General features: G+C 43.9%; 3 non-coding genes across 3 annotated transcripts; all 3 read left to right on the forward strand.

The window, feature by feature from the left end:
* The first annotated feature begins 2,150 nt into the window (after positions 1-2,150).
* trnae-uuc (transfer RNA glutamic acid (anticodon UUC)) lies at positions 2,151-2,222 on the forward strand. Its single transcript has one exon. It is a non-coding gene; the product is annotated as a tRNA-Glu (tRNA).
* Positions 2,223-15,311: 13,089 nt separating this feature from the next.
* trnal-aag (transfer RNA leucine (anticodon AAG)) lies at positions 15,312-15,393 on the forward strand. The gene has a single exon. It is a non-coding gene; the product is annotated as a tRNA-Leu (tRNA).
* A 1,788-nt stretch (positions 15,394-17,181) lies between these two features.
* On the forward strand, positions 17,182-17,253 carry trnae-uuc (transfer RNA glutamic acid (anticodon UUC)). Its single transcript has one exon. It is a non-coding gene; the product is annotated as a tRNA-Glu (tRNA).
* The last annotated feature ends 6,036 nt before the right edge of the window (positions 17,254-23,289 follow it).

Genomic DNA, 23,289 nt, shown 5'->3' on the forward strand with positions numbered 1-23,289 from the left:
AAATCATTGAACGATTCAGATACGACCGCGCTATGGAACAGCGAGTTCCACCAATTCACCACCCTCTGCGAGCAGTAGTTCCCCCTCATCTCAGTTTTCAATGTACCGGCTCTCAAACTATAGAAGTGATCTCTTGTTCGACATTGCCCCATAGGAAGAAACGTTTCGTCTACCTTTGCTCTATCAATCCATTTAGAGTTTTATATACCTCGATCAGATTCTCCTTCATCCTTCTAAACTTCAGCAGCTTGTGGGATTATTTCACCTCACCCTCAATTCCATGTCCCAACGAATTCAATCCGTGTTGTCATCAGCTGAAGGAGACATTTATGTTCTATCCAAACAGAACATTTTGAAGGAGAAACATGTCACAAGTGAAAAAGATCTGAGATAGAAATAATGAGCAAGGTTCATAAGTTAAGTCAGTTTAAAAAACACAGTTCACTAGTTTCCCTGGTAGTTCAGTGTTTGTGTTCAACATTCCCCCAGGGATAACTTGTTTCAATTCCCGCTGAGGAAAATAAGACTACTTGCTCTCAGCAAACCATCAATAATGATCTGATTTACTCTCCGATCGAATACAGGTCTACTAGAATCAGCCGAGTGAGGTTTGCAAGTTTATATCAGAGCTGGAAATTTCACATGTGCAACACTTCAAGAATAAATACAGAAAGAGAAGGAAAGTGTAAGGCAGCAAAGTACGAACGGTTGAGACGTTTTTGCAAGGTAAAATCTGTCTGGTAATGGGTCAGATTTTACTGTTTACAGTGACACTGAATTATGAAACTGTTCCCTCACCCTGCATTGAAAAGCATTTGGAAATATTTCTGTCCGGTTCCGAACAGTCGGAAGCAAAAGTGATGAATGCAGTGGAGTGTCCGTTGTATGTTATCATTGGCTGAGCACATCACTGGTGTTGAACCACAAGTTGCCATTTTGAAGGAGAAAGCTGTTTGTGGCGAAACTGGTCTGGCGTGAAAACAAAAGCAGCGTGGATAATTTAAATTCTAAAACACGCTGTGAGCTGGTGGTTAGAGTTTGACTTTTTCGCTGCTGTTTAGATTACTGGTCTGGAACTGAAGATTTATTGCCAGCATCCAAACTCTGAAAACAAATGTGAGTTATTGCCTGGATGAACACATAAAACATAATATGATCCTTAAGTGCAGACTCTGTGCAAATTCAACAGGAGGTTCCGTTGTCATTTCTGGCAGGAAATTGGGAAGAGACGAGCTTAAGGACAGTTTAAATGATGCCGGCCCTTCACTGCAGCTCATTGTGTCTCTGACGTGAGATGATTTCTGTTTGTTTCGCAGTTCAGACTTACCTGAATCAGAGAAGGAGCAGGCTCCTTCCTCCTGATGGCCTTTCCAAGGTCCATTGCGTTTAATGAATTTCGGTAACATTATCATTAAATAACATGATCGCGATGCGTTGCAACGTGGTAGCGCGGCCGAGCGGTCTAAGGCGCTGGATTAAGGCTTCAGTCTCGACGGAGGCGTGGGTTCGAATCCCACTGCTGCTAGGATTTGGCCGAACTGCTCAATTTGCATGCAAGAGTGTATGCCGTGTCGTTTCTGTCAGGAACAACGAGCAGACATATGACTAACTGAAAAAGTTGCTGGGGTAAAGCAGTGTGTGTGCAAGTGGCTCCTTTCGAGAGCATATACAGGCTGAATTTCCGACTGCGGAGTCAGGAGACATGTTGAGATGTTCCAGCATTGTCTGTTTTTGTTTCAGATTCCAGCATCCGCAGTATTTTGCTTTTACCGCCACCATTTACATTCCGTTTTTTTTTGTCTATCACAACTTTGTCAACTCTTACGCACGGCTCCCACCCTCACCCCCCGTATCTCCCACACTTAAAGTGTAAATCTCGTCCTCCTTTACTGTCTTCATCTTTGATGACTGACCACACAGATTTGAAATGTTGGCTCTATTCTCTCTCCAGAGATGCCGTCATGCCTGTTGAGATTTTACAGCATTTTAAGTTTTTCTTTTAAGTTCCAGCATCGGCAGTAATTTGCTGTTGGCTGAAGGAATCATTGGTGTTCTATCAAAACATGAGGGTTTTTTTTCCGACAATCCTTTCTTGAGTATTTGAAAAACGCTACAATGTACCAGTCAGATGAAAGCATTTTCTCCCATCTTCCCTGGTGGTCTAGTGGTTAGGATTTGGCGCTTTCACCGCCACGGCCCGGGTTCGATTCCCGGTCAGGGAATGCTGATTTTATAGCTGCCGACCAGCACATGATTTAGGAGGGGCTGAAATTACTTCCTGATCGATCACAGGAGTGATCATTGTGCCAGTTTGAGCTCCCTGGAGAAACAAAATAAACCCATTTGCACAATCCCGTCAATTGTCCCTGGCAATTTATGTTTACATCCTCCCTTGCTTTATATCACAGAACATCCGTTTTGTTCTTTTCACAGGTTGATTCATGGCGTTACCATCAGAAAATGTTGGAAATACTCGGCAGGTCAGTTAATGTTTCGTGGCAAATGCGTGATTATTTCTGAAAGCTGAATTACTCTGAAATTGAAAACATTTGGAAATGTTTCTGTAAAGATGAAATACTGCTCATGCTGGAACCTGAAACACAAAAAAAAGTACTTGAAAATCTCAGCAGGTCTGGCAGCATCTGTGAAGAGAAAACAGAGCCAATGTGTCGAATCAGGAAATCTGAGGAAGGGTCATCCAGATTTGAAACGTTTGTTTCCTCACAGAGGTTGTCAATCCTGCTGAGATTTTCCACCATTTTCTATTCCTGTTTAATAAGTTTCTGCTCAGGATTGAACCAGGAAATTTGCCTGTGTACGGCGACCGTGATAAGTACCACACTACAGAAACCCTGCGATGCAATGATGTAAGGAAACTGGCTCCACAAACACGTCAATTACCGACAGGAATTTATATTTGCATTGTGTCTGCTGGTACCTCCTGTTAAAATGTTTAACGATACAATCTACTGCGTAGAATTCGTGTGATAACATGCACGACCTACCTTGCATTAAATTGATCTTTCTCTACACCCAAACTATGACTGTAACAGTACGTTCTGCACTCTCTCGTTTCCTTCTCGATGAATGATATGCTTTGGCTGTGGAGCGCGCAAGAAAAATACTTTCCGCTGTATGCTAATGCATGTGACAATAATAAATCAAATCAAAGTTACTCCATGAAGTTAATTAATTGAACATTTAGCAGTGATGGGCTTCTATCACGCGCTTTAACTAACGCGACTGCCTTGAATTCAGGACCTGAGACTTGAATGCTGTTAGCAGAATCCATTGGTACCGGAACTGATATTGACAGTGAACAGAATCAATGAAAGAAAACTGGACTACATGTCCCATTGAGCCTCTCCACGACAAAAACAAGGCAGATCCGTAACCTCAACCCCAATTTCCCAGCTTATCCCAATAGGTCTTCATTCCCTTAGATTCCAAAATCACTCCAACTCAACCTTCAATATCCTCAGCGACTGAGGATCCACGTACCTCTGGGCAGCTGCAGAATTCGAAAGATACACAAGCGTTTGGGATAAGAAATGTCTCCTTACCTCAGTCATAAATGGCTGGCACCTGACCCAGAGAATGTAGGTCCAGAGTGCCTGACCGAGACACTTGTCGCCATTCTAACCCACTTATCCTCACACATTTACCATGGCTCATCCATCTGACCGACATCAACTGCACCGTGAGTGAGAGAGTGAAAGCAGAAATATGACAGTGGCGATTTTACTGAGCGCATTTTCTTTCCAATAATTGGAAAAAAAATATTTTGTTGGATCCATATTCAGTTCATATTCAACAACGAAATACAATCTGGGAACTTTCAAGCAGTAAATTTCGATCATGTTCGACCCTGTTTCGAATCGGACAGTCTATCCTATATGATAAGCCTCACACTATAGAAACTCTGCTCATGACCAATGTGACCGGCCTAGGATATCAAACCGTGCAGTCAGATTGCAATTTAGAACCTTGCGTGGGTTCTTAATTATACTGGCTGCTTTGCCGAGGCAGCGGGAAGAGCCAATGGATGGGAGGCAAGTTTGCGTGATGATCTGAGCTACGTTCACGACCCATTGTAGTTCCTTGCGGTCCAGGGCAGAGCAGGAGCCATACCAAAATGTGATACAACCAGAAAGAATGCTTTCTATGGTGCATCTGCAAACGTAGGTGAGAGTCGTAGCTGACATGCCAAATTTCCTTAGTCTTCTGAGAAAGTAGAGGCGTTGGTTGGCTTTCTTAACTATAGTGTCAGCATGGGGGGACCAGGACAGGTTGTTAGTGATCTGGAGACCTAAAAACGTGAAGCTCTCGACCCTTTCTACTTCGTCTCCGTTGATGCAGACAGGGGCAATTTCTCCTCTACGCTTCCTGAGGTCGAGGACAATCTCATTCGTTTTGTTGACATTGAGGGAGAAATTATTGTCGCCGCGCCAATTTCACCAGCTTCTCTATCTCATTCTTGTACTCTGTCTCCTCATTATCTGAGATCAGACCCACTACGGTGGTGTCGCCAGCAAACTTGAAAATCGAATTGGAGGGGAATTTGGCCACACAGTCATGGATATATCAGGACTGTAGTAGGGGGCTGAGAACACAAACTTATGGGGCACCAGTGTTGAGGATGACCGTGGAGGAGGTGCTGTTGTCTATCCTTACTGATAGTGTCCTGTGGGTTAGGAAGTTCAGGATCCAGTCGCAGAGGGAGGAGCCGAGGTCCGGGCCATGGAGTTTGGAGATGCGTTTCGTCGGAATAAGGCTGAGCTGTAGTCAATAAATAGGAGTCTGACATAGGCGTTTTTGTTATCTAGGTGTGCCAGGGTTGAGTGCAGGGCCAGGGAGATGGTGTCTGCTGTGGACCTGTTGCGGCGGTCGACGCACTGTAGTGGACCCAGGCAGCCCTGGAGGCTGGAATTGAATCGTGCTATGACTAGCCTTCGAAGCACTTCATAATGATGGATGTCAGAGCCACCAGACAGTATTCATTACGGCACGCTGCTTGGATTTTCTTTGGTCGTGGGATGATGGTTGTCTTCTTGAAGCAGAAGTAAAGAGAGTTTGAAGATGTCTGCGAATACCCCCGCCAGCTGATCCACGCAGGATCTGAGTTCACGTCCGGGTACCCCATCCGGGCCAGTCGCTTTCAGTGGGTTGAACTTCGAGAAAGCTGCTCCGACATCTGCAATGATGACCTCTGGTACAGTTTCATCCAAGGCTCCCAGGGTGGAGGGAATGCATCGTTTCTGTCAAGTACTGATTACACATTCACCGAACCAAAGATTCCCTGTTGGAAAGCGGGCGGAAGTATACTTTTAACCTCAGAGTGAGGAAATGAGCAATGATTCACGTTTATTGCTGAATATTAACTGAATACTGTATTTTATACTGTGTTACACTTCCCCTTCCCCTTCACAGTTCTGTATTCAAAGCCGACAGAACATTTTTCGCAGACTCTCCTTTCCAACTCTGAATGGTCAGAAAGCTTCCCTCAAACCTGCACAGTCCGGCTGATTGCTGTTGATTTGTTTGTGATTATTAAAGGCGAAGCCACGTTTCAGATGGGGAAACAAACCCAACAATTATTCTCTCTTCTCCGGCTCCACATTGGAGACAGGGACAAGCAGCAGGATTTTAACCCGCAGTCTCCAATCACCCGCTGACAGCAGAAAGGAGCGAATGCAGATGCACCTGTACGTTGGTTTAAACTCAGAGTGAGAATTTATTGTTGAAAATTAACTCAACAGAGTATTTTACACTGCATGTTACATTTCCCCATCCATCTGTGCACACACAAACACAATATTTTTCACTGACTCCCGTTTCCAGCTCTGACGGTTCAGAAAGCTTCTCCCAAACCTGCACATTCCGGATCTTCCTTGCGTTCGTTGAACAGAAGCACCGCTGATCAACATTTATTGCCCATCCCCAGTTGAGGGGCAACCACTTTGCTGTCGCTCTGGAGTCATGTGTCGGCCAGACCATCTCACAACAACAGATTTCCTTCCATTAGTGAATCATGATTTTTAGCAACAACAGATGTTGTTTGATGGCCATCAGTGGATTTTTATTCCAATCTTATTTATTGTATTCAAACTCCACTGGCTGCACTGGCCGTCCCTCGAATATTAGCTGGTCGAGGGATCACACCACTGGACGATCGTCTCACCTAAAACAACTGCTCCAGGTGAGGCTCGAACTCACAACCTCGGCAAAGCCCGCTGCCTACACTGCTGTATGAGCACCGCGCGCTAACCGATTGCGGCATTAGAGCACTGTGTTTTGCTCATTTGTGTCAGATTATTAAAGGCTGCAGCAGCGTTACCTCCGTTAGTAACAGTTATTCGAGGCCACATTTCAGACAGGGAAACAAATCCATCGCTGATTTTTTTCCCCCCCGGCTCCACAGTGAGTGAGACAGGGAGAAGCAGCAGGATTATATCCCGCAGTCTCCAATCGCCAGCAGAAAGCGGCGATTGCAGCTTCAGTCAGCGGGTTCCTGCCCATCCCTGGGACACATGGTCCAATTCCGTTCAAACCTCACCATAAACCGAACACAAGCTCAGCAAAACGCAAATAGATCATGTCCGGCTCACTGCACCTTCGAGTAGCATTTACACAACACCTGAGTGATTCACAAACAAAATTCACTCCAACTTTCCAGAACTGTGAAGAAGGCCTATAGTGTGTTAGCTTTTATTAACAGGGGGTTGGAGTTTAAGAGCCGTGGGGTTATGCTGCAACTGTACAGGACCTTGGTGAGACCACATTTGGAATATTGTGTGCAGTTCTGGTCACCTCACTATAAGAAGGATGTGGAAGCGCTGGAAAGAGTGCAGAGGAGATTTACCAGGATGCTGCCTGGTTTGGAGGGTAGGTCATATGAGGAAAGGTTGAGGGAGCTAGGGCTGTTCTCTCTGGAGCGGAGGAGGCTGAGGGGAGACTTAATAGAGGTGTATAAAATGATGAAGGGGATAGATAGAGTGAACGTTCAAAGACTATTTCCTCGGGTGGATGAAGCTATTACAAGGGGGCATAACTATAGGGTTCGTGGTGGGAGATACAGGACGGATATCAGAGGTAGGTTCTTTACGCAGAGAGTGGTTGGGGTGTGGAATGGACTGCCTGCAGTGATAGTGGAGTCAGACACTTTAGGAACATTTAAGCGGTTATTGGATAGGCACATGGAGCACACCAGGATGATAGGGAGTGGGATAGCTTGATCTTGGTTTCAGATAAAGCTCGGCACAACATCGTGGGCCGAAGGGCCTGTTCTGTGCTGTACTGTTCTATGTTCTATGTTCTAACTTTTCATTGAAAAAGTCCTCCATTTGGTTGAAAAACTGAGTGTTGTGGATCTGGAAATAAGCACCATGGGATTTGTGTTACGCAGTGACTTGTTTCCCTTGGTTAGCCCTCAGGTTTGCAATTCCATTTGTGTGACATATTGAAGCGAATCTTGTATCAAAATTAGGAGAAAACAAGGGAAATATTAAATCTTGGAACAAATCGTGAGGGAAATGGATCAAAATATTTGGAAGGAGGTGTTATTGATGATTGAGTGGAAAACATTGGATCGCTGGGCGACTGGTTTTCAGTTCCATTCCCTCGTGTTGAATTCCTCCCTGTGATAAGAGACATGGATTCATTTTACCTGCACGTTCATAGGAGAAAGGGAATAACCAACACGCTACTGCAGTGCTGCGGGATCAACGGAACTAAAGAGACTTGTATAGAATTGTAAACAGTGCGGTCATGCTGCAGTTCTGGAACAGGCTTTGCAGAAATAGAATTGTGGTTATTGACACACTAGTTTAGAATACATTTAACAGTTGCGACTGCAGTCTCTGTGGCGCAATTGGTCAGCGCGTTCGAAGGTTGGTGGTTCGAGACCACGCAGGGACGGAATGTTACTATTTTCTCACCATCAGCATTCATAGGCAAACAGTTGCGTGTTGGCAATGAGTTTGTGGGCGTCAGTAAAAATAGTTTTCAATTGTTACCGACTGTACTGTTATCTGATGTTACCAACATTATTCAATGACGATTGACTTCAAACATATTACATACAACATTCTATACATGCTTCCATTATTCCATTAAACTTAAAAATTACAATCGAAACATGGACTTGTGGCTGAGCATTTGTTCCAATTCCATATCCCTGCTTCCATTCATTCCTGGATAGATCATAAATCTGTCTAACCCAGAGTGAAATATGTTCCATGATGGAGCATCTGAACCCTCTGGCTAGAGAATTTCGAAGATTCACGAGGCTTTGAGTGAAGCAAATTCTCCTCATCGCACTCCTAAATCATCAGCGCCTTATCCTGAGATTGTGTTCCCGTGTTTTAGATTCCTGGATCAGGAAAAAATAATGCCTCAGCTTTTCAATGGTACCTATTCTTTCTCGTTAAAGCTGTTGAGATTTTCCAGCATTTTCTGTTTTTGATTCAGATTCCAGCATCATCAGATTTTGCTTTTATTCTGTCTAAAATGCGGGGATCCAATCTGCGCACACTATTCCAAATGTGGCCTCAACAAAACCCTGAATTACTGTAGCAAGACTTCAAACACTTCAAAACTTAACTCCGTGCTCAAGGCTGGAAGGAGAGAGTGACAGTGGATAATTCGCACTGTGTACATTCCTGCAATCAGTAACTGTAATGTAATCAGTAACTGGGTCAGGAAGATGAGATATCTGTGTCTCTTTGTACTGTCATCTCTAAACTCCATCTCCTCTTAATGCCGTGTGGCATACATTCGCTTTCCCTGCTTTCCAGTTAAAGCTCGGGTTCACCAACTGTCTGTGTCTTTATCAAGCAGCTAATTGACCCTGGGAGCTGGATCGCCAGAGGGAGCTGGATGTGAGGCAGCGACAGAAACAGGAAGAGACGCGACATGACAGTGATCTTTCTGTCGATAGATCTGCCTCAGTCCTTCCCTCTCTCAGTCTAACTATCCATTTCCCTCTTTTGTTTTTGTTCCTCCTATTCTCTCCCTGTCTGGGTGGAATCAAGTTTAATTGAATTGATTCCTGAAATGAGGCGGTTGTTGAGCTGGGGTTGATTGTAATGGCGGAGGAAACTCAATGGGACATGTGATCTAATCCAACTCCAATGATTCTGTTCACTGCCAATACTAGTTCCGACAGCAATGACTTCTGTTGGTGTCGTTGATAGGAAGTTTAAGGCACTAAATTTAAGATAGCGACATTTGTGGAGGCGTGTGATCAAATTCTCCCAATGTCAGATTTTCACTTAAATTACTTTAAACGTTACGAACTTTGATCAAACATGTGATTATTAAAATTGAATGCAGTAGAATGTGTCATCATTCATTTTGATTAGAGAAACCAACAGAGAGAATGTAAAGTGAGCAACTGACGGGCTTGTGGAACGAGTTTAGTTGCTCCACAAGTAAACCGGGTCTGCTTCAAGTCATGCATCGCAAAGTTTCTGTAGTGCTGTGGTTACCACGTTTGCCTCACATGCGCACAGATCCCCGGGTCAAGACCGAGCAAAAACATTTCGAAATGGGTTGATTTCAAATGATTCAGATTTATTCTTGCTTTTCACGAAACATTGATTGAACGGTTGAGGTTTTGTGGCATTTAAAATGGGAATCACTCAGTAAAGAGATTAAAAGGGAAGGTCTGTGATAGAGAGCATAACACGATGGGTTAACTGACACAAGGAATGATGGACAAGGGCAACATTGGGTGGTTCCAATATTTTTATACTTTGCTGCTTTTATGGGTGAACTCCAGCTCTCCATTCCTCCGGCAATTTCACCGCTCAAACTGAGACTTTCTCCATCCCGCTTTGTTAATCCCACAGTTACTTCTTTCTGAATGAAAACTGCTGGCAATCAGTCGAAGTCAAATAGTTTTGTGCTTCATTCAGCGAGAAGTTTTCTTATCATTTAGCCCGATATTTTTATCCAGAAATGAGTGAAATTTGTGCCAATGCAAACGGTTAATTCTGACCCATTATCAACCAGATTTTACCTAGTGTCACCATCTCCATCGTCAGCGCTTTTCACCCTATCTCTGTCCTTCACTATCTGTGTTTCTTTTTGACCTTTTGTCCATGTGACATTTCCAACTCGGAAGCAAATCTACAAACCTCACTCCACCGTTTCTGGCAGAGCTGCTTTGGACCAGGAAGTATTACAGTTTGTTTATCAAAAACATTAAATCTTAGTGCATCGAAGCCAGCCTGTGACCCTGAAAGCACCGAACACTAGCCACGAGACCAGCAGGATGTAATTTTCCTGATTCTCGCAGTCACGGATTACAGGAATGTGCACAGTGCCAATTAAACACAGTCACCCACTCCTTCCAGTCTGTTAAGATATGAAATCGCTCATATTTTCACACTAGCTTCCAGTGTGACCAGAGCAGAGCTGTGACAAGCTGATGTTGTTCAGAATTTTTACCACAGTCAGGTTTATAACGTTTCGATGCCAACATTCCTCGAACGTGGTGACCTACAGTGAAATTTAATGCAGTTGAAGATAGCTTATTGAAGATAGCTTACTCATTTTTTTCAGGAGGAACCAGCAAGGGCAAAGTAAATATGAATTGCTGTGGGTTTTTGATGGGATTGTGCATTGGGGCTGATATTTCACTCTGCTGTTCAAATTGGCACAGGTATTGAACGACCATTTTCAGCCTGTAGCCATGTGTTGCGTTCCGTGATGTAATGGTGAGCACTCTGGACCCTGAATCCAGCAATCCGAGTTCAAAACTCGGCTTTAATTTGCAAATGCAGATGGTTGATTTGCGGAGGTGCATTTTGTTTAAGTTTGTCACAAAGTACGAATCGAGAGGATAATTTGTCAGCACGTTCCACTGCTATTCCAATGCACGTTGCTGAGCTTCTGGTGCCAGGTGCCTGCAACATCAGTGTTTTTCATCTTTTCGCTGCTCTTTAACTCCTCTGTTGAAAAAAAGAAACAGTTGGTGTCACACAATAACAATTCGACTGGAGTCTGACAATTATTGAGCAAGTGTGTGCGTGCGTGTGTGTGTGTGTGTGTGTGTCTGTGTGCCTGTGTGTCTTTGTCTATGTGTGTGTGTGTAAGAAAGAGAGCGTTGGTGTGTGTGTGTGTATGTGTTTTGGGATAAAAGTCTTCCATCAGAGTGCTGTTGATTCAATGGGTGACGGTTCACACTCTGGCCTCTCGCCTCCTAACTTTTGTTTAAATTGGGACAGGTAACAGAGTGAATTACACCTCTAGGTGGACACAAAGCCCACTGTCGCTTCCCTGACTCTCAGCGCTTTGTATTCTTGAGCAATCGTTCTCTGGGGCTGATGCAATGACGCCAAGAGAGTCATTCTCTGCAAAAACTGCAACTTGCACATTGCTGTGTCTCTGGCGAAAGATGCCTGCATCAGCAATGTATTTTCATCTTTCGCTGCTCTTTAAATCATCTGTTGAAAGAAAGGAGCAGTTGGTATCACACAACAACAACAATTCGACTGGAGATTGGCAATTATTGAGCATGTGTGTGTGTGTGTGTGTGTGTGTGTTTTGGGAGAAAGGCCGAGTGTCATAGGTCAGAGTGCTATCATTTCCATGGCGTAACGCTTCGCAGTTTGGACTCTCGCCGTCCCACCTCTTGTTTAAATTGGGACAGATGAGTGAGTGAATGGTACAAGTAGGTGGATCCCCAACAAAATATATCCTGAATTCGTAACATCTTTTGAAATGATTAATCCTCTTTATGTTTCATTTCATGTCAAACAGGGTGACACATCCTTGTATCTTATTATTTAAAACCTCAGCCCTTTGACGATGTAAACAGGTCAAGTTCAGTCAAAGAAAACTAATCCACGTTGAACGAGAAAAAAAAGACACTGAAGGTACCGCAAACCCCACCTCAAAACAGAAAATATTGGAAACAGCAGGTCAAACAGCGTCTACGGTGAGGGAAACAGAATGAATGACTCGGGTCGCTGACGTTTTATCCAAACTGGAAGCAGTTAGATGTTTAATGGTTTACGAGCAAATACAGAGTGAGGGAGAATAGAGGGCGAGAACTCTATTTATGATCTTGTGATAGGATGTAAGGCTGGAGTGATTGAATGACAATGAGGATGATTATTGTTCCCACTGACATAATCTTCCAGATCTTGCTTTAAACCTTACGCAAAATGAGAAGAAATTTGCTCTCTGAATTAAGGACTAAACTCTTCGACTGCCCGGGAAGCAGGGATAGCTTTAATTCATAAAGCAGTGACGGTGAGATTAGTGGGGCGGCACGGTGGGACGGTGGTTTGCACTGCTGCCTCACAAGGACAGGGACCCGAGTTAGATTCTCTGTTTGGGTTACTATCTGTGTGAAGTATGCACGTTCTTCCCGTGGCTGCATGGGTTTTCTCCCACAGTCGGAAAGATGTGCTGGTTAGGTGCACTGACCCGAGTGGGCGCTGGAGTGTGGCGGGTCGGTGAATTTCATCATAAATTGCAAAGTTAGCCTTACTTGTGACTAACAAAGCAAAGCGGGATAGAGAAAGACTCCGTTTGAACGGTGACACTGCCAAGACTTCACCAACGAAAGCAGCAAACACAGCGTGGGGCTCGAACCCACGACCCTGAGATTAAGAGTCTCATACTCCACCAACTGACCGCGAGGGACACATATCAGAACTGGCACTTAATATTCTAAAATGCGTGGAGACAAATATGGCTTTGCCATCTGGTGTCTCAGCTTGTTCTGATTATAATGTTTACAATTAATCAACCTACAGAATGCTTGAGGTAAGAAGGCATTCCTCTCTATCATCAATAACTTCATTCACATCTTCCACTTCTTAGCTTCACCTCCTTCCAAACATTGCAAACTCCTCCTACATCTTTCACCTGAACATTTTTGATCTAAATACTCAAAACAGGTGGGGGAAACAGCGTCACAGTATGTCCGAAGTCAAACTGTCACCCCATTTTCAGACGTTTCAATCTGGTTAAGTGAATGTCCGCAAGGATTGTCACCTTTTGAAAATGCCTGGATTCTCTGTGAGTGTGTCGTGCTCACAGCAGCATTGCAGTGTGCGCTCAGGTTCTCAAATCATATCCCATGTGAGCCAATTCCGCCATGTCACGGGAATGAAACTAACAAAATCCACGTCTTACCCATTACAAAACAAGGGCTTGTTCAGGATTTGAACCCGGACCTCCTGCAAGCTTGGGGATTTTATCACCCAAAGTGAGAACACCCCTAGACCAACAAGCTATCGGTACAAAAGTGCATCAACTAAATATATATTCTATTGCCATCCAAAAGCGGATCAGACATCTGCACTGAAATGTGGCAACGTTGGAAAAACTCAGGAAGTCAGACAGCGTCTGTGCATAGGGAAACAAAGATAAATATTCACCTCCAAGACCTTTCATTAACATTGGGAATGTTTAGAGATGTTGGGAGTTCAAAACAAATGAAATCCAGCAGGGAGGAAACATAACAATATCTGGTCGGGTGGAAGCCTGGAGAAAATGAATGAGGGAAACAGAGAATCACAGAATGATTATACCACAGGGTGAGACGATTACAAAGTTACTTGCACGACTGACGTGCGTTGTGGGTGAAGGGGAACCAGAGGACGTACTGTACATATATTTCAATAGAACCACAGTGATTAGGTTGGTGGGCTTGAAAGTTGATCGTTACGCAAAGAAACATAGGAACGTAGGAATTGGGAGCAGGTGTCGGCAAATTCAGCACTTTGGTCCTGTTCCGCCATTCAATCAGATCATGGTTGACCTCCCCACCTGTTCTCTACACCACTTTGATGCGTTTTTCTCTATCAGAAATATTTCTATCCCTTCTTGAAATCATTCAATGATTCAGACTCCACCGCGCTATGGGGCAGCGAGTTCCATCAATGCACCACCCTTTGCGAGAAGTAGTTCTTCCTCATCTCAGTTTTAAATCCACGGGCTCTCAAACGATACACGTCACCTCTTGTTCTTGATTGTCCCATAAGAAGAAGCTTTTGGTCTACCTTTTCTTTATCAATCCATTTAGAATTTTATATACCTCTATCAGATCCCCTCCCCATCCTTCTAAACTTGAGCATTTTGTGGGACCATTTCACCTCACTGTCAATTCCATGACCCAGCGAACTCAATCCGTGTTGTCATTGGCTGAAGGAAGCAATTATGTTCCATCCAAACAGGACATTTTGAAGGAGAAACGTGTCACAAGTGAAAAAGATCTGAGAGGAAAATAATGAGCAAAGGGACATGTGTGAAGTCAGTTTGAAAAACACAGTTCACCGGTTTCCATGGTAGTCCAGTGGCTTGTGTTCAGCACTCTCCCTGTGATGTCTGGTTTCAATTCCCGCTTTGGAAAAGAAGACTATTTGCTCTCAGCAAACCATTAATAATGATCTGATTTACTCTCTGATCGAAAGCAGATCTACTAGAATCAGCCGAGTGAGGTTTGCAAGTTTATATCAGAGCTGGAAGTTTCACATGTGCAACAGTTCAAGAACAAACACAGAAAGAGGAGGACAGTAATAGGCTGCATAGTACGAACGATTGAGAAGTTGTTGCAAGGTAAAATCTGTCTGGTAATTAGTCAGATTTTACCGTTTACATTGACACTGAATTATGAAACTTTTTCCCGCACTCTGCATTGAAAAGCATTTGGAAATATTTCTGTCCGGTTTCGAACCGTCGGAAGCGAAAGCGATAATTGCACTGGAGTGTTTGTATTATGTTGTCATTGGCTGAACACATCACTGGCGTTGAAACAGAAGGCGCCATTTTGCAGGAGAAAGCTGTTTGTGGCGAAAGTGGCGTGAAAATTAAAGTAACAAAAGCAGCGTGGATAAATTAAATTCTAAAACACACTGTAAGCTGCTGGCCTGGTGGTTAGAGTTTGACTCTTTCCCTGCTGTTTAGATTACAGGTCTGGAATTGAAGATTTATTGCTCACATCCAAACTGTGAAAACTGTGAGTTATTGCCTGGATGAAGATACAAAACATAATTTCGCCTCGTGTCCTTCAGTGCAGAACCTGAGCAAATTCAATAGGAGGTTCTCTTGTCATTTCTGGCAGGAAATTGGGAAGAGACGAGCTTAAGGACAGTTTAAATGATGCCGACCCTTCACTGCAGCTCATTGTGTCTCTGACGTGAGGTGATTTCTGTTTGTTACGCAGTTCAGGTTTACCTGAATCAGAGAAGGAGCAGGCTCATGCTTCCTGATGGCCTTTCCAAGTATAATTGCTTTTAATGAATTTCAGCAACATTATCATTAAATAACATGATCGCGATGTATACCGACGTGGTAGCGTGGCCGAGCGGTCTAAGGCGCTGGATTAAGGCTCCAGTCTCTGCGGAGGCGTGGGTTCGAATCCCACCACTGCCAAAATAGATTTGAGTTTTGGTCTAACAGCTCGGATTGAGTGCAGGAGTGTGTGCGGTGTCGTTTTCGTCATGAACAACGAGCAGGGACATTACCAACTTAAAACGTTGTTGGGGTAAAGCAGCGTGTGTTCAAGTGGCTCCTTTCGAGAGCACACACAGGCTGAATTTCTGACTGCCGAGTTGAACAACCTGATGAAGGAGCGGTGCTCCTGAAAGCTCGCAATTCCAAATAAGCTTGTTGGACTTTAACCTGGTGAGAATTCTTCCTGTACCCACTCCAGTCCAACGCCGGCATCTTTGCATCATGATATAAATAACAGGATTACAAACAGTGAGACTTTATTCCCAGGAATTAAGGCGATGGACTTGAACTTTCGAAGTGAAGTTCAAGTCCTATCATGTACACTTCCCATCATTCCTCGTTCTCACCAGATATTTTCAGAATTAACCTGGCTCTTGTGATAACCACCGTATTACAGAAACACGGTGATGACCTCGGGGCAAGCAGATCCGGTTTACTGGAGAAACAACCACACTGGCTCCAGAAGCCCATCTTTTGCCCACAGCAATTGATATTACATTGTCTCTGCTGATTTTTCCTGTCAAAATGAATAATGATACTTCCTACTGCATTAAAGTTTCGTAATAACGTGTTCGAGAAAAAGTATTCATGACGTGTAAAGCAAATCAACTGAACACCTGTAATTTGCGGCATTTGATCACTTTCCCCCACAAATGCTGCTGCCTCGAATTCAATGCCTCAGAACACTCACCAACGCTTTTAACAGAGGTGATCCCTTTCTGATCTGGTGCTGCAGGGAACGGAATTAATGGAGTAGGATTGGCTCACATGTCCCATGGAGTCTCCTCCGGAATTTGAGGAGATCATGACGAATCCCAGGAATCAACATCAATTTCCAAACGTATCCTGATGGCCCTTCATTCCCTTAGATTCCAAAAACATCTCTCTCCATAGAAATCTTTAAAACCCGACAGTGCAGAAAGAGGCCATTCAGCCCACCGAAACTACACCGACCACAATCCCACCCAGGCTCTACCCCCACTATCCCTACATACTGACCCACTAATCCCTCGAACCTACGCATCCCAGGATACCAAGGGCAACTTGAGCTGGGTCGATCAACCTAACCCGCACATCTTTGGATTGTTGAAGGAAACCGAAGCGAACCCATGTGGACACGAGGAGAATGCGCAAATATCACACAGACAGTAACCCAAGCCGGGAATCGAACCCAGGTCCCTGGAGCTGTGAAGCAGCAGTGCTAACCACTGTGCTACCGTGCCGCTGCTGCTCAGATGTTTCAGCATTGTCTGTTTTTGTTTCAGATTCCAGCATCCGCAGTATTTTGCTTTTACCGCCACCCTTTCCATTCCCTTTGATTTTTTTTCCATCACAACTTTGACAACTCTTACCCACGGCTCCCACCCTCACCCGCCCGCCCCCCTCCCCCCCCCCCCCCGCCCCCGCATCTCCCACACTTAAAGTATCAATCTCGCACTCTTTTCCTGTCTTCAGCCTCGATGACTGACCACACAGATTTGAAATGTTGGCTCTATTCTCTCTCCAGAGATGCCGTCATGCCTGTTGAGATTTTGGAGCATGTTAAGTTTTTCTTTCAAGTTCCAGAATCTGCAGTAATTTGCTGCTGACTGAAGGGGTCATTCGGGTTCGATCGAAACATGAGGTTTTTTTTTCCCGACAAACCTTTCTCGAGTATTTGAAAAACGCTGCAATGTATCGGTCAGATTAAAACGTTTGCTTACATCTTCCCTGGTGGTCTAGTGGTTAGGATTTGGCGCTTTCACCGCCACGGCCCGGGTTCGATTCCCGGTCAGGGGATGTTGATTTCATAGCTGCCGACCAGCACATGATTGAGGAGGGGCTAAAATTACCTCCTGATCGAAAACAGGAGTGATCATTGTGCCAGTTTGAGCTCCCTGGAGAAACAAAATAAACCCACTTGCACAATCCCGTCAATTGTCCCCGGCAACTTTTCATTACATTCCCCTTGCTGCTTCCTCCTGTCAAAATGAATAATAATGCATTCTGCTCCATCAATTTCACTGTAGCTCACCACATTCACAGATCATTCGTAACCCCGGCCTCTTCGATTGCTTCTTGTGGGAAACCTGCTGAACAACACTAGCTGATCACAGCTCTGCTGTGATATCAGAGATTTGTATCTCATGGGTCATCATTACTGTCTCCATTGCTTCATTCCAGGTCACTGTCGCAACAGACATAGTAAGCAGTCTAACAACACCAGGTTAAAGTCCAACAGGTTTATTTGGTAGCAAATGCCATAAGCTTTCGGAGCGCTGCTCCTTCGTCAGGAGCGTTCCTGACGAAGCAGCAGCGCTCCGAAAGCTTATGATATTTGCTACCAAATAAACCTGTTGGACTTTAACCTGGTGTTGTGAGACTTCTCACTGTGTTCACCCCAGTCCAACGCCGGCATCTCCACATCATGGCTACAGACAGTCACACAGTCATTCTACCTTCTGCAGCAAATGATATACTCTTCCTTTGCTTTCAGATACTTTCACCTCCAGAAACTGATTACATGCTAAGTAAAATGTTCTGTTTAGTTGACAGTTTATCATCAATCCCGAGCCTTGGTGGTGAAAGGATTGAGTCTGAACGACTTGACCACCCGGCCTCCACCATCACCAGCTAAATGTTGCCTTATCCATCAGTCCTTGTTTCATTTAATCATCCTCCCTTGCTTTCTATCACCGAACATTCGTTTTGTCGTTTTCACAGGCTGATTCATGGCGGTACCATCAGGAAATGTTGGAAATACTCGGCAGTTAATAATTCGTGGCAAATGCGTGATTAATTCTGAAAGCTGAATTACTCTAACATTGAAAACATTTGGAAATGTTTCTGTAAAGGTGAAATACTGCTGATGCTGGAACCTGAAACACACAAAAAGAATACTAGAAAATCTCAGCAGGTCTGGCAGCATCTGTGAAGAGAGAACAGAGCCAGTGTGTCGAATCAGGAAAGCTGATGAAGGGTCATCCAGATTTGAAACGTTGGTTTCCCCACAGATGCCGTCATTCTGCTGAGATTTTCCAACATTTTCTGTTCCTGTTTAATACGTTTCTGCCCAGGATTGAACCAGGAAACTTGCGTGTGTACGGCGAACGTGATAATTACCAGAAACGCTGCGGTGCAACGATGTAAGGAAACTGGCTCCACCAACACGTCAATTGCCCACAGCAATTTATATTTGCATTGTGACGACTGGTACCTCCTGTTAAAATGTTTAACGATACATTCTACTGCATGGAATTCACGTAATGACATGCACGACCTACCTTGTATTAAGTTGATCTTTCTCTTCACCCTAGCTATGACTGAAACAGTAAATTCTGCAATCTTTCGTTTCCTTCTCGATGAAGATATGCTTTGTCTGTGTAGCGCGCAAGAAAAATACTTTTCACTGTATGCTAATGCATGTGACAATAAAAAATCAAATATACTCCATGAAGTTAATTAATTGAACATTCAGCAGTGATGGGCTTCGATCATACGCCTTAACCAATGCTATTACCCTGAATTCAGTGCCTGGGATTTCAATGCTGTCAGCAGAAGCCATTGGTACCGGATCTGGCATTGTTAGTGAACAGAATCAATGAGTAGAACTGAGTCACATGTCCCATTGAGCTTCCTCCACGATTGATTCAAGGCAGATCCGCAACCTCAACCCCAATCTCCCAGCTTATCCCAATAGCCCTTCATCCCCTTAGATTCCAAAAACCACTCCAACTCAACCTTCAATGTCCTCATCGACTGAGGATCCACGCACCTCTGGCCGGCTGCAGAATTCTAAAGATCCACAAGTCTTTGAGAGAAGAAATGTCTCCTTATCTTAGTCATAAATGGTTGACACATGATCCAGAGAATGTAAGTCAAGGGTGCCTGACCGAGACAGTTGTCGTCACCTTAACCCACTTAACCCCACACAGTTTCCAAGGCTAATCCATCAAACCAACACCAGCTGCACCGTGAGTGAGACAGGGAAAGCAGAAATCATCAATAGGCCAGTCGCGCTTTTACGGAGTGCATTTTTTCCAATAATTGGTGAAGAACAAATTAATATTTTGATTGATCCATATTCAGTTCACATTCAACAACGAACTACAATCGGGCAACTTTCCAGCAGTAAATTTCGATCATGTTCAATCCCGTTTCGAATCCGGGAGCCTACCCTATATGATATGAAGATGATAACCCCTACAATATAGAAACTCTGCTCATGACCATTGTGACCGGCCTAGAATATCAAACCGTGCAGTCTGATTGCAATTTAGAACCTTGTTCTCTCGAATTCCAATTCGGCTGAAAACCTGAGCCACGCGGCATATTAATTGATCTACCGTACGATTCAGAAAATAACAATTGCTCCGATTTTTGTCCTTTTTCTAGAACTGCAGTTGCACAATATTATTCAAGACATGGCGAAGTGTAAATGTCCTATGGCTGTGAGGTAATGCAATGCCTTAATATTTAACAAAAACAGTTTGAAATGAGTCATTTGTTTTGAAAATATTTTGCCGCTTTGCAAACGCAATAATCGCTATAATTCCGAAACAGCTAACGCATGGAAGTGTTTAGATTTTCATGTGTCCACAGATGCTGCCAAACCTGCAAAGAATGTTTACCATTTGCTGTTTATATTATCAATACAGGTTTTACCACAATATAAAATACACAGAAAGTCGGTAATGATCAGAGGAGTGACGATGGACTTAAACTTTTAAAGAACGTGCGTTTAAACCTGCAAAACGCTGAGGTGGAGCGAAGATAGTTTGAAGCGATGAACATCTGCTGTGTGTTACCTCATAAGTTTCATGGGATTAGCAGTGATGAGATTGGTCGGTTTTGGAAATTGCAAGATACACATGAACAGCCGGTAGGACCTCACTGTCGATTCCTCGTTCCAGTCTGCAACAATTAGTGTTTCATTGGCTGAAGGAGTCATTCGTGTTCTTTCTGGATATGACTTTTGTCCAACAAATATTTCTTGTGTATTTAAAAAAATGCTGGAGTGGAAAAGTCAGGCTAAACGTTACGTTGTCATCTTCCCTGATGGTCTTATGGTTAGGATTCGGCGCTGCCATCGCCGCGACGCGCATTCGATCCCCGGTCAGGGAATCAAAATTTATTCAACGCGTTCACCGTATGAATTAAGAGGAGCTGCAATTACTTCCTGATTGGAAACAGGAGTTATAGTTGATCCAGTTTGAACTGCGGCGAGAAACAAATCGCTCATTTTCACAATCTTGTCAATTGTCCCCAGCAGCTTATTGCCTCTGCTGGTTCCTCCTGTCAAAATGAATAACATTCATTCTGCTGCATTAAATCTGAGCTACTTACAAATTTCTCGTCAGAAATGGAATAAAACTGCATTCCTTGTACAAACGCAACCAAATCAGCATCAACACTTAAATTTCTCACGTTTGAAACCTCATTGGAGTATCGATACATAAACAATTCATCCAGAGACTCATGTGGCAGGTTCACTACCCTCAGAGTAAAGATATTTCACCACATCGCAGACCGAAGTGGCTCACCCGTATCCTGCCACTGTTCCAGAACCGTCACCCCACGTCGCCATGGCAAACCATACCCCTGTGTCGAGTCTCTAAAGCCCTGTCAAAATTGTGTAAGTTTCAGAGAGATCCCCTCTCATTCTTTAATTTATTTGTTAGTCACAAGTCCAGCTTACGTTAACACTGCAGCGAAGCTAACCGAGTCGTCACAGTTCGTGTCAATGCACTTAACCAGTACGTGCGAAAAAGCCTCAGCACTCAGAGAAAACCCACGCAGACACGGGGAGGACACACACAGACAGTGGCTCATGCTGGGAATCGAACCGGGGTACGGCAAGTTATGTGAAAGTAGCGCTAATGACTAACCTTCCTTCTATTCTCCAGAACTGCTCGCAAGCGATTTGGAATGAGACCAGCTCTCTCACTGAACACACTTCAGGCTGGGGTGGACAGATTCCTGATTGAACCGGGAATGAAGTGGAGTGGGCGGTAAAATTAAATTGAAACCCAGGATTAATCATGAGTTAAAGTTTCGCGTTCAGTTATTAAGTTTAATAGTATTTGAAATATATAAATTACTACAAATATGTTTGAGATAAATATTTACGAAATTAATAATGTCGATAACACTGGTTATCAGCAGAGCTGGAAGCACATGAGAAATACTGTCATTGACGCCCATGGACTAAATGATAAAGAAAAGCTGTGTAACAATAAAAGCTGGTGGCGGAGGGGGCGGGGGGGGGGGGGGGGGCGGTGTGGGGGCGGAAAACACAGCGACAGTTCGGTCTCTGGATGGTCTCGAATCACCAATCTCTCAATTAATAACCAAGTTCGCTGACTGATCGCGCCAGAGAGGATGACATGGCTGTCGCTATGCGTGACATGCTAAATCAGGCTGGAAGCGTTTTCTCTGCAAATTTGACGCCAGTTCTATTTGCACCAAACCTGATATAGGAAGACCACATGATGATATAGTTGACAAATCTAAACAAGTTCCTTGGACTACTTTACCTCCACAGTGTTGTTTTGATGCAGTGGTTAAATCCTTCCGCCAAAAATGGGAAAAAGGGCCGTTTGATAGAGCAGATACGGACAAACTACTTCCATTGACTTGAGTCCGGAAACAGAGGACTGGGATTGAAGATCATTAAAGACAGAGAGACTTGCATTTATATAGAGCCTCTTCCTACCAGCGGACGTCACAAAGAACTTTCCAACCACTGAAGGACTGTCATAATTGAAAAAAGAAATCGAGTTAAATACTGAAGAGGACATCACGAATTGAACAAGGAACCTCTAGATATGCAGTCAAATGCTCGACAACTGAGCGTCAAGCCTCCGCCTTTGTCGTTCCTCAAGCGCCTGTCACGCTCACTGTCTATATTTACGTTTGCTCCTGCGTGCGTCACTGTGGTTATGTACCCGGAGGGTGTGAACACATTTTTAGCATCAAAACCTCTGTTCACTTACTGTATAAATCTTCACGGTAAATGGTACAAAACATAACAAAAGTTTTGAAGTTGTAAGAGGAACTGACACTTCCTGTTTCTTTTTGAGTGGAGACATTTTTGACTCAGTTCCCGTATGTTCCATAGCGGAAGCTGACTAAAATTTCACTGATCAACATTTAAAAGGACATTGGTTTACTTGGTGCGATGGTGGGTTACAATTCTATATCTAGAACGACTGCATCAATTTCGATCAGTTACTGAGAATGGCATTAGGTTCGATAGTATGTGCAGGGCTGATATAACTTGTCTAATTTTATTTGAATTCGACATTGCTAAATCTAATCCTATCATAGCGTCCCTGCAGTGAAGAATCAGGACATGCGGCCCATCAATTTTGAACCAACTCTTTGATATATCATCTTACCCAGTTCTAAATGATCAGCCCCACATCCTGAGACTGTGCACCTTTTTCTAGATTCCCTGACTAGCGGAAACAATCTCATGTCTTTCGTCTGACTCCAGAGAATTATAACACAATTTACTCAGCATTTCATGAATTTCAACATGGGGAACACGACAAGCCCCCTTTGTTCTACAGAACCTCCTAGTTTCATGCCATTCGTTGAATACTTCGTTGTCAAATTACTCCTTCTAAATTTTATCACCACACTCTTTTCAGGGTTAAATTCCATCTGCAACTTACCGGCCCATTTGAACATTCCATCCATATCCTCTTGTCGTCAAAGAGACTCAACCTCAGTGTTAACCACTCGCCAAATGAAAGTGGTCATCTTTCAATCTGTATTCTCTGACAACGCTGGCAGTTTTAGACTTCACAGTCAACTGATGGGACGAGTGGA

The sequence above is a fragment of the Mustelus asterias genome, unplaced genomic scaffold (assembly GCF_964213995.1).
Source record: "Mustelus asterias unplaced genomic scaffold, sMusAst1.hap1.1 HAP1_SCAFFOLD_50, whole genome shotgun sequence".
In the NCBI taxonomy this organism is placed as follows: Eukaryota; Metazoa; Chordata; class Chondrichthyes; order Carcharhiniformes; family Triakidae; genus Mustelus; species Mustelus asterias.